At 28.4% G+C, this 15,526-nt stretch overlaps 1 long non-coding RNA gene across 1 annotated transcript; it reads right to left on the bottom strand.

Annotated features, from left to right (window-relative positions):
• Positions 1 to 2,018: 2,018 nt before the first annotated feature.
• LOC114421933 lies at positions 2,019 to 2,894 on the bottom strand. The gene is made up of 2 exons (XR_003668592.1): positions 2,568 to 2,894; positions 2,019 to 2,418 (listed from the first exon to the last, which is right to left on the bottom strand). It is a non-coding gene; the product is annotated as an uncharacterized LOC114421933 (long non-coding RNA).
• Between the last annotated feature and the right edge of the window lie 12,632 nt (positions 2,895 to 15,526).

Below are 15,526 nucleotides of genomic sequence, written 5' to 3'. Positions count from 1 at the left end.
TAGCCATTAAGTACATGTTTGGATTTCAGCTGGGAGAGCTAATTTTATTTTATTTATTTTTATTTTTATTTTTATTCTCAAAAGCAATCATTTTCTTTCTTTATTTTATGTATTGGAATTCATAAAAGTATTTTCTTAACTGCTATCCAAACATATCTCAGCTTTCACTGAAATTATTAAAAGTTACTTATGAATGATAAAGGCATTGAGTATCAAGTGCAATAAAACTATGTAGTGTACCTAGTATCATATCAGACACTAAAGTAATAACCGCCAACCTGTTGTGAGGCACTAACTGTAAATTTCAAATGACGAAGTTACTGGTAGAGGTTGTTAAGAAATCATTTTACCACTAATTAAAGACAATCATTTCACATTAATTGTAGTTACTGGTTTTTTTTTTAAATATTTTAATCTTAGTATATTATTTTCTATTCATTTTAACATGACAATATTAATAGTGATAATGTAAGTTTATTATATTTCAATACTTTAAATTTTTAACAAAAACTTTAGATTTTCAAACATAAAAATCTCATGTTTAAATATTATATATCATAGTAACACTTATAATGTTATGATGTGAAACTTGATATTACATAAAATCAATGTACAAATATAACATCATATTATTTAAATACTTACAACTTAAATTAAAATGTTCAGATGTCTATAATTTTATGATTTTTTAAATAATTATAATATATTAGGAGATTTCCTAAGATTGTTTTTTCTTTACAAATCCTTTTATCAGTTAATATACCGAGTTTAATAATTTGTTCTGCTTTCATTTTCAAACAATCCAATTAAATTTTATTTTGACTCAAATATATTTTTGATATACGTAATATTTTTTTTTCTACATATTGTTACCCTCCCTAACAATGTCAATATCAAATTTAAGGTTAGCATTGGGTTATCCAACTCTAACAACAACAATAAAAAATTAAATAAAGTTTATTTGAGGCTAATATTACAATGATGTAACAGTAATAATGTGATATCACGTTATTACTTAATAGATAAATATTAACAGCATGTATCAAAGACAAAATTCTGTAAAGATTAGGTAGAAAACAAAAATAGATAACAATATGAAAAAAAAAATATTATATATATGAAAAACATATTTAAGTCTTTTATTTTTGTGTCATGTTCAAAATTTTTGTTATGTCATATCAAATCAACTTAAATATATGAAAATAACAAATGATCCAAAGAAAATATTAATATAAAAGATATTGAAATGTATTCATTCTAATTTATTATTAAATAGAGAGTTCACATAATATTATGATGGATAGTACTTTAATAAATACATTTACTTGTGATTCATATTTAAAACAAGATTCCATTTTCTTTCTTACTTATGCCTTTTGAATTTTATTTAAGGAGAATAAATATTATACTACAAGCTTCATGTGAAAACATGGTATGAAAGATAATTCTAAAGTAGTCAATAATTATAATTTTTTTTACTAATTTTGTGTTGTAATTGATAATATTCTTATATTTAATTTCAAAACAATTCAATATATATATATATATATATATATATATATATATATATATGTTTCATTAAATTTGCTCTGTAACCACATTTTTTGTTAATTTAAAAAACATTATAATTTGAATTACTTCTTAATGGATAATATTGATTCATATTTCATTAGTTTACTAATAGTAGAACTGAGATAAAATTAGTAAAAGTTAAATATAATTTTAATTCTATATATAATATATTAAATAATAAATTAATATACAAAATAATTATAAGAAAAATGAATTACATAGATTTTAAATTGTTATAAAAGGATTATATTACATTCTTTTGAGATAAAAATTCATAATAAACAAAATGTTAAGAGAATATATTTGGTTAATTTGGTGATATATATATATATATATATATATATATATATATATATATATATATATATATATATATATATATATATATGAATAATTTAAAATTTCCTTTATAACTAGGATGTTTTGCAATAGGTTGTAATGGAGTATACCTGTGTAAATATATAAGTTTATATATAAGTATCAGTGTATCACTATTCTGAAATTTCAATAGAGATCTCGCAGAGTACTGTACACATGCATATTTTCTTACCGTGTATTCTAGATAATTACAACGCTATAAAATTGCAAGACATTGGATAATACATGGTAAAATATTTCCTAGTATATAAAATAAGTTGTGGCACTAAATTTATCCATCGATCGATCAATTCAAATTGTGGATCGGTGGCTTCCTTCTGGCTGGAGTGTAATCCATTGAGAACACTTCGTTTGCATTATCTTTATCTTCTTTTGGCTTAAATACGTGATCATCATGCGTTTCACTTTGATAATATGTGCTAGCATCACTAGTGCTATCCATATTGCTTTTTTCTTTCAGTATTTGTGCTGCACGTACAAATAATAACATAAAACAAATTAATTTTATATAACAAAAATTAGAAAATGGAATAACAAGACAGATCTCAAATCCAATATATATATGATGATATATGATCTATATCACTATATGACAAAATACAATAATTAATATATACCTCTAGCATTGATAGAGATGAAGCAGAGAAGGAAGAAAGACACAAGTAGCTAGAATGCGTTTGTTTACCACAATCATCTTAAATAATTAATTAGATTAATTGTGCTCGATATCTATGACAAGATTTCGATGATCTGAATATATACACAATACACAACTTCATTTGTGAGCCTTACTTATATAGACATATAGATTTAGCTTGCTTGAAGTTGTAGGAAGTTGCCAAGAAGATTATAATTTAGTATGCATCATGGTGGTAGTGTGTAGATTATAGAAATGGTCTACGAGGGTCACATCATTGTCTGCTGCTGTCTGGATTGATAAGATGGGTAAGTGTTTTTGGGGAAAGTCATAAAAGTAAAAAAGATGGCATCCATAAATGTCAACCTCTACCATATATACCGTACGTGTATTTGGGCCATATCAGTTTTCTTTATAATAATAAATTGTCAACTGCTTCCTGTACACTATATTAATATTGCTTCCCAACTGATCCACTTCCATATGTCAGTTACTTAGTGGTAATTTTTCCCCGAGGATTTAATTAGAACAAGGGATTCATTTTTTCAAGTTACGTGTGTGTCTCGTCTTTGGCATCATATCAATAAGCAAATATATCTAATTAACAGATTTTAGTGTATGTTTGGATGCGGTGGTTTATAACCGGCCGATTTTTTTTTCAAGATTGTAGTGAAACTACTCTTTGTTACTTCTGATTTTTCAATTATGGACCGTGATTTTCGCTGCTAGAATCGATTCTTTACGGTATCCAACATACACTTATAATCCTTTATCTCTAAGAAGCCGCATACAAAACATTTCCATGTATGCATATAGCTTAATTATTAAATAGTAGTAGTATTTTTAGAAGATCAAACTCCAGCTACAGATCGAGTGCGAGTCTTTGATTTCTCAAGCTCATCTACTTTCCGTATGTGAACGAGTCCTTAAGATTTTGAGTTACGCTAACGAACTGAATATCTAGTTGCAAGTTGAGAAAGCCACCCACCTCTTAAGTACCAGATCCATAATACGGCCTCAGTGATTCGTGTCAAATAATCAACATCTAACAGAAATTTGATTGAGGAAATACTGTCTGTCATGTTGATCTTACCCATTAAATTGTGTTTGGGTAAACGGACAAAATAATTCTGAATACTCAAATTTATTCCAATATTTGTAATTTCATTATCCTTGCAATAATAAATGAAAAATAGAATAATCAGAAAAGTAGAATAAAAAGAGATGAGAAAAAAATGGATATCTTTTTAGCATTCAATAGTTTTTTTTCTTTTTCACTTGAGGTCGATCGATCCAATTTAACTGCATCCTAATAACATATATATAATTCATTTTCTTATCCAAATTATTAAACTAATTAATCCATGATTCATATCATGGGATGCATGCGTTGATAAGGTATTTGTGGGTGTCTAAATATTATTACCTTTTCTTTTTATGACAAAAGAAACCCTACCCTCCACTACATCTCTCTTTGACACGTACCTAAAACACATTAAATGCGCATTGCCTCATGGAAAAGAAATACACATGCCCCTGATTGCTAAAAACAATCATGTTATGCAAAATGTTTTTATGATATTATATTTATATTTTATTTATTTTGAAATACGTATTACAAAATATATCTCCTTTGTGATGTATTATGACCCACAAATTTCCATGTCCCCGATGGAGCACGGAGCTACAGCCGCTGCAGGATGCGCAAGGGTCAAAGGCAGAACCAAATTAAAATTGAACAAGATTTAGCTGAGATTGAAGAAAGAGTTGAAGTGAAGAACAAAAATGGAAAATCCTAGGCTGACTCAAGCTTTGTAACGCGCAAAAAACTTCTGTATCTCAATGTCAACACCCTTGAATTGATTTATAAAGGGTAAACCGAACATAGCACTGAAAAAAAAGGAGGGGACCAAGGAAAAAGAGTAAGACATACATATATAGATTTTGTCAAGCATGACTGCATGGTGTGGGAGAGTATTTTGAAATTTGAGAGAATTTTTTGGGAAAATATATTTTGATTTTTATTTATTTATTTATTATTTTGGGAGAATTAGAGAGGATTTGGCTTGTATTTTGTTGTTGATCTGAGGTTTGAAATTTGCAGCCATATAGTGATCGAACATCAACCATCTATACTATATTATATGCGAGAAGGAGACAAGTCGTTCCACAACCTTGGACCTGCTGGGCACCCTCTATCTTAGGACTTAGGTCACGATGGATGCAACAATTCACGAATTCTTGTAATCCACATCTTCATGATGATATGATGCGAATAGGAAATAGGCTTTCCAACCTGCTCCTAATGAGCACCCTATCTCTAGCTAGCCACAATGCAACACGAATAGTCGGCAATTTTGTTCTCTATATTGTAATTGAGAACTGAGTTGAATCATTCATGCATATTTCATGTCTTCATATCCCTACTTCACGATTGTTGATCTCTTTTTCCATTTTTTTAATCGTATGTTTTATGCTAGTGCTATACCAAATATGGAGCTGATCTTTATGAACTGTTGATTTCGTGTATATATATATATATATATTTCACATTTTTTTTCTTACAAAAAAGTAGAAGCTAAGCAAATTATCCCACCCAATTGTTAATATTTTTGTTGCAAAATAAATAAATATTAAAAAATATAGAATACAAGGTCTCTAATCTTGACACACTTAATCTTGACAGTCTAAAACTAAAAAAGACAATGTTTTATAATTTAATTTTGAAATTAATAAAACATTTCCCTACATCACCTTGTCCGTCCCTTCACATATAAACTCCCACCAACCACATACATTGTTTTTGGACTTCAAATTAATATAAAAAAATTTGCCCTCAAACATTTTCTTTATTTACATTTTTTCTCTAATACCCATCAACCTCCTGCTTATCAGGAAACCTAGTGGAAATAATTAAGATCATTCTTTAACCTATAAAAATATGGAAAAATAGTCTAGACATTATTAATATTAAAAATTATATTTTCTCTAATTATTATTATTATAGACTTATTAGCTTTCATAAAAAAATTAAAAATAAACTTATACATCATATTATTTTATTGATTGACAATGTAAAAATCCATTGTCAATTTATAGAAATTAAGCTCTAATATTAATTAAATATGAAAAACTTTGAAGCTCTGTAGAATTATACTGTGTACAACGAAGCAAATATTTTTGTTCTATCTTTTCTATTCACTGAGTTTTAAATAATGACAACTGACAATAAAAACAAATTATAATGATGCCATGGTTCATACTACACTAACTATTTTACTATTTTATATTACGTAATGATCTCTTAATTTTTCTTTATGATTAACTTAACAAATGTTTTGGTTTATCGAGAATATACACTTTGCGCAAAAAAAAAAACATTAAATTATTAGTTCATATTTAATTTTTACAAAATATTTTTGACATATAATGCTTTAGAATTGAATTCTTAAAGAGATTAATCGAAAAGATAACTTCAGTAATACTTAGATTTTGGATATTGATAGTGCTCCTTAAAAATATTGATTAGGCTTCATAATTGCATAAAAGAGAAAATTTATATTCTTTTTGCTGACATTAATAATTTAATATTATATATCAACCCTCCTAAATTCTCTTAAAAAATTTAAAGAGGTATTTTTATTAACTCTTTAGTTCTTTTTTTTTACTAAAAAAAACTCTTTACTTTTTTTTTTTTGGTTTATACTGTTAACTCTTTACTCTTTATGTTTTTTTAAGAATTTATTTCTTAACTTTAAAACCGTATAACTTGCATGATATATAACATAACCGAAATTGTGGGGATCCGTTCTTACTTTGTTTTGGATATTAATTTTTATTTCATCTTTTTATGAAGTGATCTAATTAGTTATTGAACAAAATATAAATCATGATCGATATAATATTGTTCTAGTATACGCTTCCCCGTCCAGGGTTAGAGTTGGTCTATCCAGATTATTTGAGTGATTAATCTATTTTCCTGAGGTCAGTAGTGCTTGGGGTTTTATTGAAAACAATATATTAAAAGTCACTATTAAACTCTATTTTATAACCAAATTAACTTCAAATTTTACGGTTACAATCAACTATGCTGCTTTTGGTATCATCTATATTTTTTCTGTTGTTTTCAAAATAAAAATATAATATTATATCATTATTCTATTTAAAAATTATCATAAATTTTCATCCAAGAGAATTTAGTTTGGTATTTTAAGAAATAATAATATTTAAGATAATTTTAATAATATAATATTCTTTAATGATTCTATCCATTACATGAGTATAAACACTAATTAGTTATTTTCACTTATCATGCTCACACTGACCCTTGATTATGACTTTAAAATGAGAAAACGCGCACTACATATTTTACATATGTAATTTTCATTGTAGGGCTTCTTAATTAACAAACAAAACCTTCAATCTGCATTATTTGATAGCTAGCTAGTAGCAATCATTCAATTACCTTGGTGTTCAAGATGATGCCAAGCCCGATTTACTGTGTAGCACTGTACTATACTTTGTCACACATAACAGTTTTTTGTTTGTTCCGATTATATTATTCTCCTAGCTAGTTAGATTGCATATAATAGGAGATTTGATTGATTAATCATGGAGGATGGCAGGATTTAATGAATGGAGGGAGAATACCCGACACTGGTGAGACTACGATCATTTTCAGATAAGACAATGGACAATGTTTTTCATGTTTGGAGAGAGGATTAAGACAATGGACAAGTGTTTGCTTGGATCACATGGGAAGAGTCCATTGGCTATCTACTAGGTAGGCCAACTTTGTCCCTTGCATATTGAACATGAACCAAAACCTGATTTGGAGGGCTATTAAAGGCTATGATGGACACAGTCTTGATAGGGAGAATAGAATTATAAGCAACCAAGTTGGCTAAGGCAAAGCTACATAGCATATTTATATGTCTATATAGGTAGCATTATATGGTGGGACCAAAATTATTATTAGAAAGTCAGAAATTAAACAACTTTTGCAAATTTGAAGAGATTTCCAATCTTAGAATTTCTAATATTTGGAATTAGTGTCATTCTTTAATTTCAAATTTAACTAGTGTGATCATGCAAATGTAATGATTTGAAAATGCCAAATGTATATGTAGATCTTGTTACTTGTTGGAAAAGATGTAATTAAAATTAAAAATTAAAATAAAATTGAAAATTTATAATTTTTGGAGTAAAAAAAGTTCATTAGAAAAGTAGACATCAAATGCAAATGAGATTATTTCTTTTATAATTGTCATAAATTATTATTACTAGGGAGAAAGAGGCGCCGCCTCCTTACATATTCTAAATAAAAAAAAAGTTAAAAAAAAGTAATTAACAATATGAGAGTAGTGAGTAGTTATTGAAAAGAGTATTATAAGTTTAAAAATTAATAAAAGATAAAATTGTTAAAATTTGTGGATATACCAAAATGGAGTATTCTTTTTATTATTATTATTATTATTATTATTAATAATAAACAAAGCCTTGAAAGGTTTTATTAGGATTCAAAGCTCAATTTTTTTCATTAAAATGACATTTAAAAGGAAACTCTGACTTAATTCATTCTGAAGATACGTTTAGCTTGGACTTGACGTGAAGTTAAATTGTAAACCTCTGATGAACGACTTAACTTTTTTTTACACATAGACTTGACATAATCATTACTCAATCAATTCAAGACGATTACATTATTTCTTCCAATAATTAACTCGTAATAAAATTTATACACAAGGCCAACATCTTTTTTTGTGGCTTTTAGGATCACATATGGGGATTTAATCTCTTGAAAGATAGACTATAACCACCTATTATATTGGTCTTGTTAACTACCTAGCTGACGTCCTAATCCTATAAAGAAGAATTTCATATCTTATGCTGATGAAAAAACTAGATATAAAAGAAATAAGAAAAGAAAAACTCGAAAGAAGAGAAGATGAAAAAAATGTATTATTTGAATTGTATAACAGAAACAAAAAGGAAAAAATATTATGTTTAGTTTGTTTGGAAAAGTGAAAGAATGAATAAAAAGAATGGCCGAACCAGACCATGAAAAACTTGCCCTATGAGATATTCATGCCCGATCATTTGACAGGCTATTGTTTCCTCACTTTTCAGTTGCTTCCTGCACTTTCTTTTTTTCTTCCGGAATGGTCAATTACATTTCGAAGTATACTTTTTTTTTTAGCTTCTAAAATGATCAATCCGAAAGGTAAAAAAACATTTCAGAAAGAGTGCAGGAAGGAAAAACTCATTTTACAGCTCTAACTGCATGTGATTTTTATTATTATTATACTTATTGGAGAAAATAAATTAGACTTCATAGTCTAATTTTTACTCTTAATTACCAATCGTACCATTTATTATCATTAGTTGCCCTGCAGGTAATTTCTTAATGAATGGGTTGTTCTTTTGCTCCTCTGCAAAATCAAGTTATCTTTGATTAAGCGACTGATTGAAGACCTTTTTTAATTTATTCGGGAAGAAGAAGAACACTCGGTACAGTAGCAGGAAAACATGGTGTAGCCTATATGTGATAACTTATTAACATGTGTCAATGCCATATGGAGTAAAAAAATCTTCTTCTTCAGATACATTATTGAACTTTTTGACGTTTAATTTCTTGTCTTCACATGTCCTACTGAGTAGCCCAATTTGTTCTTTATGATGTGGCTGAAGATTGAAGGGCCACTCAGTTGTATCTATATATATTAATATATGTATCATTATTTCATATACCATATCGTGCATTTTCACGGCTTATAATATGTAAATTGGCTTCAAATATTGCCAGATGCTACAAGAAAACATGATTGATTATATGGATATGTGAATGCTGAATAGTTTCACAATAGCAACTGAGATGTCACAAACTTTTTACCTTCTTTACATTAAATAAACTCCAGTCTCTTAAGATGTACCCCACCAATAAAGTGATTGCATAAATTATTCTAGCAAAAATGTATAAGGTTAGCATAGAGGTAAGGGTATGAAAGTTAAGCTTATGCTTTTTTTTTTACTATTATTATTATTAGCATATAAAAAACAACATTAAGTATTCTGGTGCCTGCTTAAAACTTCAAATTTTGAAAACTCTTCTCAGTATGCTCCCCTCATATTCTTTTAGCTTCAAAAACCATTTACACGTGAGTTCTGAATATATGATTTGGCAACAGATAGATTGGTGTTTTCTCAACACAAGTCGATAATTTGAGTGTGGATTTCCTAGCTTCAAACAATATCTATACATGAACGTCCTTGATAGATCAACTGCAGAGTGGTTAAGCACTGTGAAATAATATTGGTGCCTTTTTAACAAAAGAAAAAAATAATGGAACTTCAATTATGGATTGGAGGATTCCTTTTTGCAGGTGTGTAATCCATTGTATCCAACTCATCATTGCTGTCTTGTACCCCTTCATGGTTTGGCTTAAAGAAACTAGTTTGAGTACTCTTCTTGACTGCATCATCCTTAATATCTCTCAAACTTCTGGCTGTAAGATATTAACCAAAAGAAGCATCACATAAATGATGATGGACTTTAAATATCATATATATACACTATATTAATCTTAATTTGGTAACATTTTCAACAATGTAAAATTAAACACACACACACACACACACACACACACATATATATATATAAAAACCTAAACTTACCACTAGCTGTCATGGTGATGAAGCAAAGCAACAGAAAAGCAACAAGAAGTAAGCGCTTGTTTGGTGACATAGCCTTTATTTTTACTTAACTCTAGGAGAGTGTCTGGTATGAATGTGTGGTGTGTATAACTATGCACTTGCACAAGATATGGCCTAGTTGCCCTCTTTTTGTAGTCATGGAAATTAAGTACTTGCCAATAAGAGGGTACAGAAATTCACGACAAGGAAAAATATTGTTGCGATTTAGGTTCTAATCGATGTCTCCTGCTTTGTCTTCCTTGAAAGTGACAAGACTTTTGCTTCGAAAACAGGATCTAAGTTAAGAGTAAAAATGGTTCCATTCCTTCAATGCCACAAAGTTGGCATTGTGTCCCTTAACTCTTGGCATTGTGAATGTGTGTGAATTAACCAAAGATGATCCACAAAGAAAAATAACCCCTTTCCTTCTTTTGAGGAGGGACCCCATTCTTCTTTTTGTGGAATACACTACGTGCACGAGACTTTTGAGGGTATTGTATGGTTATGAAACAAGGACTGAAAATCGAGCATTTGGCCCCTATCTCAAGGGATAGGGTGAATTTCAATATTCCTTACACATAAACTGACAGACATGAATGCTAACACATGCAATTCATGAAACATCTCATTCTTTCATTTAATATATATACAATGACATGCTACATATATGATATATTTCTATTATTTTGTGTACTAGTGTACAAAACTAGCTGCAAAGTAGTATCTTAGCATATATATTTTATTCATAGGTTAACATTAGACTGGTTATTTACATTTAAAATTTTTGAGAAACTTATCTCACAACCTTAACCTTAACCTTAATGTATTGATAACCGTTAATTATGAATATATTTTGGGATCAAATTATATAAGAATTTATAATTTTTCTTTCATAATTCTTTCTTTTTGAATAAATAATTGTTAAATTAACATCATTTTGTGTAAAGAATATTAAAAGTGATGAACTTATAAGATTTAGTGAGTAAAATAAAGTCCAAGAAAGTAAGGATAATTAAGGAAAATATGACTAATTAAAGAAATGAGACTAATTAAAAAAAGTGGAACTAATTAAAGAAAATAGACTAATTATGGAAATGAGAACTAATCAAGGGTCCTGCTAAGGCTAGAAGAAGAAGAGAGAAGAAAAAAAAACAAATAAAAATTCTAAGAGAATACAATTCCTTATAGAAAGTAAAGGCTAAAAGAAGGAGAAACAAACTTTGATAGTTATTCCTTCCCTCCATTCCCTTTCTTATTTTTTTCCCTTTAGTGAATATTTCACTCTTGCGATTGTAAAACCTCCATGACCATAAGAGGCTAAATCCCCTTTGTTGTAAACTTACAGCCAACTACTCTTGATGTAATTTCTCTTTCTATCTATTTATGAATATTACATTTGCATTATCTTTTCTTATGCTTAATATTATTGTTTGTGGTTTGATCACTCATTTGCATTGTAAGTTTTAAGGGTAGTATTGGAAAATATTATTTTCTAATATAACTGGAAAATGATATTTAATTGTCATTACTATTTGTTTAGTCTGTTATACATCTCTATTCTTAATGCAATTTGTTATTTTAAGATTTGGGATAGAAAATAAATAAATTAGTTCCTTTCATGTGTGGGACCAAAGTTATTTAGAGTATACTAGTAGATGTATGTGTAAATTGGACTAATTATAAATAGAGAAAAATCATTAACATTACATTAAAGTAACTCTGATAAGTTAAGTTTTCAACATTCTCATTTTCTGAATTTCCGATTTTTTCATCTTTTCTAACTTTTAATTTAAATTCTTGTTTATTAATTTTTCTCTTGTTTGATTTAATTTTTTGTCAATTTAAATTATTATTTTTCTCATAACCTTTGCAAATAATTTTTTTAACTTTTTTTATTAATCAAATATTCATCTACCTAAGTACAAATAAACCTCTTATAAATTTAACACTTAAACTTCCATTTTAATTTTACTACTTTGAAAGGAATTCCAATCCATCAACATGTATGCTGGTTTTCCAAATTCCAATGGTTGCCTTCATCCAAGCTCCCGCAATAGTAGAGGTTTCACTTAATTATAATGATTTGTTAAAGTCAATGTGAGTCAAATTAGTAAAGAGGTAAGAGACAGAGTCATACTCTGAGGATACTAATTAATTAAGTTTATGATTATTTATAATCGATCTCCTCCCTTGTCTTTAATTAGTCTTCAATTGGACCTTTTGTTCGACCTAGCTAGATCGATGTAGAAATAATTAAAGTCATTTTGCCGGCCTTAATATTTTTCTTAACAAACATTTAGATCATATATTCACACTTTACGAAGATATAGATGTCATTATATTATCTCTCCAACATTGTCTCTACACAATTCTCATGACTCAAACAATAAAACCTGATATTATTTAAAACATGTTTGATTTGTAGTTGAAAAAAACATATATATGTTTGAAGTAAATGTAATTTTATCAATGAATCAAGATCCTTATTTTTATATTTATTTTATTTTTATCTGTTAGAATTTCTATTAAAAGACATGTGCGTTACAATTTAGAACATAATCAACTGCAAACAACGTTTTGCCCTAAATAACGCTCTACCTTTCATGCACATGGGTCTTCCCCAAGAAGGCTACTACTATATAGAGTGGTCGACATGCGTCCGTGAGTAGCAGCTAGCAATACCTTAGGAAGAGTACGTACGTTACATTCAGTTTGTGCACCTCATATTTAACTATTCTATCTTCATATGTATTATTCTTCTTAATCATGCATTAGTTAATGAAAATAGATGACCGACATTGATGGGGCCTCAATCATCCGTTGAACACTGTTGTCTGTTGAAAATCACCCGATCAATATCTAATTGTGGGGCTGCACTGTCCCTTTATTGCTCATACATAAAATTAAATACTGATCTAATTTTCCCGCTGATGATTAAGATTAGAGATATCACCGGTGGAAAAGAAAGATTAGGAATATATTAATAAATAAATTAAGAAATATACGTACGCAAGCAATTTTCTCACAATTTTCTGCAATATCAAATATAACAATGAAACTATATATCATACAATCACTTCAATGAGAACCAAATTCAAAAAAGAAGATCGAAAACAAAAAGAAACGTATCATGCATGCAATAATACTTTTAAACTTGCACCTCTAGTAATCCTATCCTCATAAAACACCACTTCATAGTGCATACCCACCTCTACCTGGACGGGAAAATGATTTAGAAATATTTACTCGGAATTGCCTACATTTATGAATTTTTATTTATATTTTAGTAAATTCAAAATTTATAATTAAAGTATTAATAAACATCTTCACTCTCAGTAATTAAAATGAAAATAGCTTTTCAAAATAAACAGGCCTAAGCTTTTCAAAAATGTTGCGCGACAACAATTTTAACTGCAATATTAAGTATTGTTTTTTTTTACACATCACATCCATAATAGTGGTTGCATTATCTACATTTCCTCACAATTTTCTGCAATATCAAATATAACAATGAAATCACAAGCGTAATCGTGACTAGAATTTAAAATTTCATCATAACTCCATGCGTTTTACCGTATAGTTCGTTCTACGACGGAAACGTACCGTTCAATGTAAGCTTTACTATAATATAGTTTGTAGCTAGTAACAATATACTTCAGTTGCTGTCAGGCACAAAATGACAATCTCGAAGCCAAAAAAATCCAAGCAAAGGAAATGAACTCTTGTTACCCCTGAAAAGTGAAAATGAACCAAATGAGTAACAAAATTGTTGAGGTTAGAAATTAGAATCACTAGAACGAGTGTGACCATGTTCCAGACCCGGGTTTTAGGGTAGGGGCCAGTGGGTCACATTCCCTTCTTCTAATCGAAACGCGTGGATGCATACAAAAACAAAACAAAAGGCCCCATTGTTGGAAAAAGTGAGTGGTCCCAAATGAACCTTGCTGTGGCCCGGCATGAACCCTAGTTTTGGTTTTGGACCCTCTGGGCCGTCACGTGCTTCCGCAGCGGCTTTCGCGTGATATTGCTTTGCCATGCTTAATATCATTGATTAGTGTGTGGTTTACACGATTAGGAAAAGTTAATCACGTCTTGTTTTGGATTGATTATTTTGATTTTGCCTCTTCAATGATGAATCAATGAGAGTGCATATTTGCTTTCACACAATTTAGTCACGTATAATTTAGTTATAATATCTTAAATATTTTGTTATTTTTTTTAACTAAATCATAATAAGTTTAATGTTTATCACTAATAATATAAAATAATTTTACATCGTAGTTCAATCATAAATTATTATTTAAATTATTTTAAGATAATTATTTTAAAAATTAACAATTTTATCATACATGATAAATTATAATTGAATGATGATGTAAATTTTTTACCTAATCAATGCATAACTCTTTTTCTTGATTATAATTTCATCTTAAATGAAAATCTTAATGATAAAATAAACTCGCAAAAGGTTAAATTAAATCAAAAATTCATATAACTTTTTAAAGTAACATGCAATTATTAAATAATTTTAATCTTAATTCTTAAATATCCATGATTTACACACACAATTTTGTGTTTTAATGAAGACGTATCAAGCAAGAATTTTTGCTTATTATCAACAATGAATTATAAAATAATGTATGAATAATTGTAAAAAAAAAAATCGAGATTAACAATCAATCATTGATTGTATGACTACTTAAAAAATTGGTATCCACTTATATCTTAATATTGATCGTTTATGAATAAATTCTTTTAATCTTGATCATTAAAATATTCATATGCATTTTTTTATCATTTAAATATGAGTATAGGACTTAATGATTTATATTTATAAATCTCACTTCTCACAATGATAATTTAGGATTACTGAGCTAACCCACCAACATGTGGTGACTTTAGCTAGGTTGGAATTTTTTAGCTCAACATTAGGTAGGTAAGCTAGGTTAAGTTGATTAATTTAAATTTTTAAGTTGTGGTGAACCAATTCTGATTAAAAGCTTATGGAGAGTTGTTTTTTATTTATGTTTATTTTCTTTTGTGCTGAAGGTCACTTTCCTTCCTTTTCAATATTTGGATGTTAGACGTTAATTTGTCAATTTTCGTGTGTTTTTTATTGAAATTCAAACACATTAATTTTCTTTTTATCTGTAGTGAAATAGAATTAAAAATAAATAGTAAAATAAGATGAGATTTACCCTTTTAATTTCATTCCATTATATCAAACACTTTGTAAGTTTCTTAGAA

This window comes from Glycine soja, chromosome 8 (genome assembly GCF_004193775.1).
Source record: "Glycine soja cultivar W05 chromosome 8, ASM419377v2, whole genome shotgun sequence".
NCBI classification, from domain to species: Eukaryota; Viridiplantae; Streptophyta; class Magnoliopsida; order Fabales; family Fabaceae; genus Glycine; species Glycine soja.
This window is presented reverse-complemented; position numbering and strand designations above follow the sequence as displayed.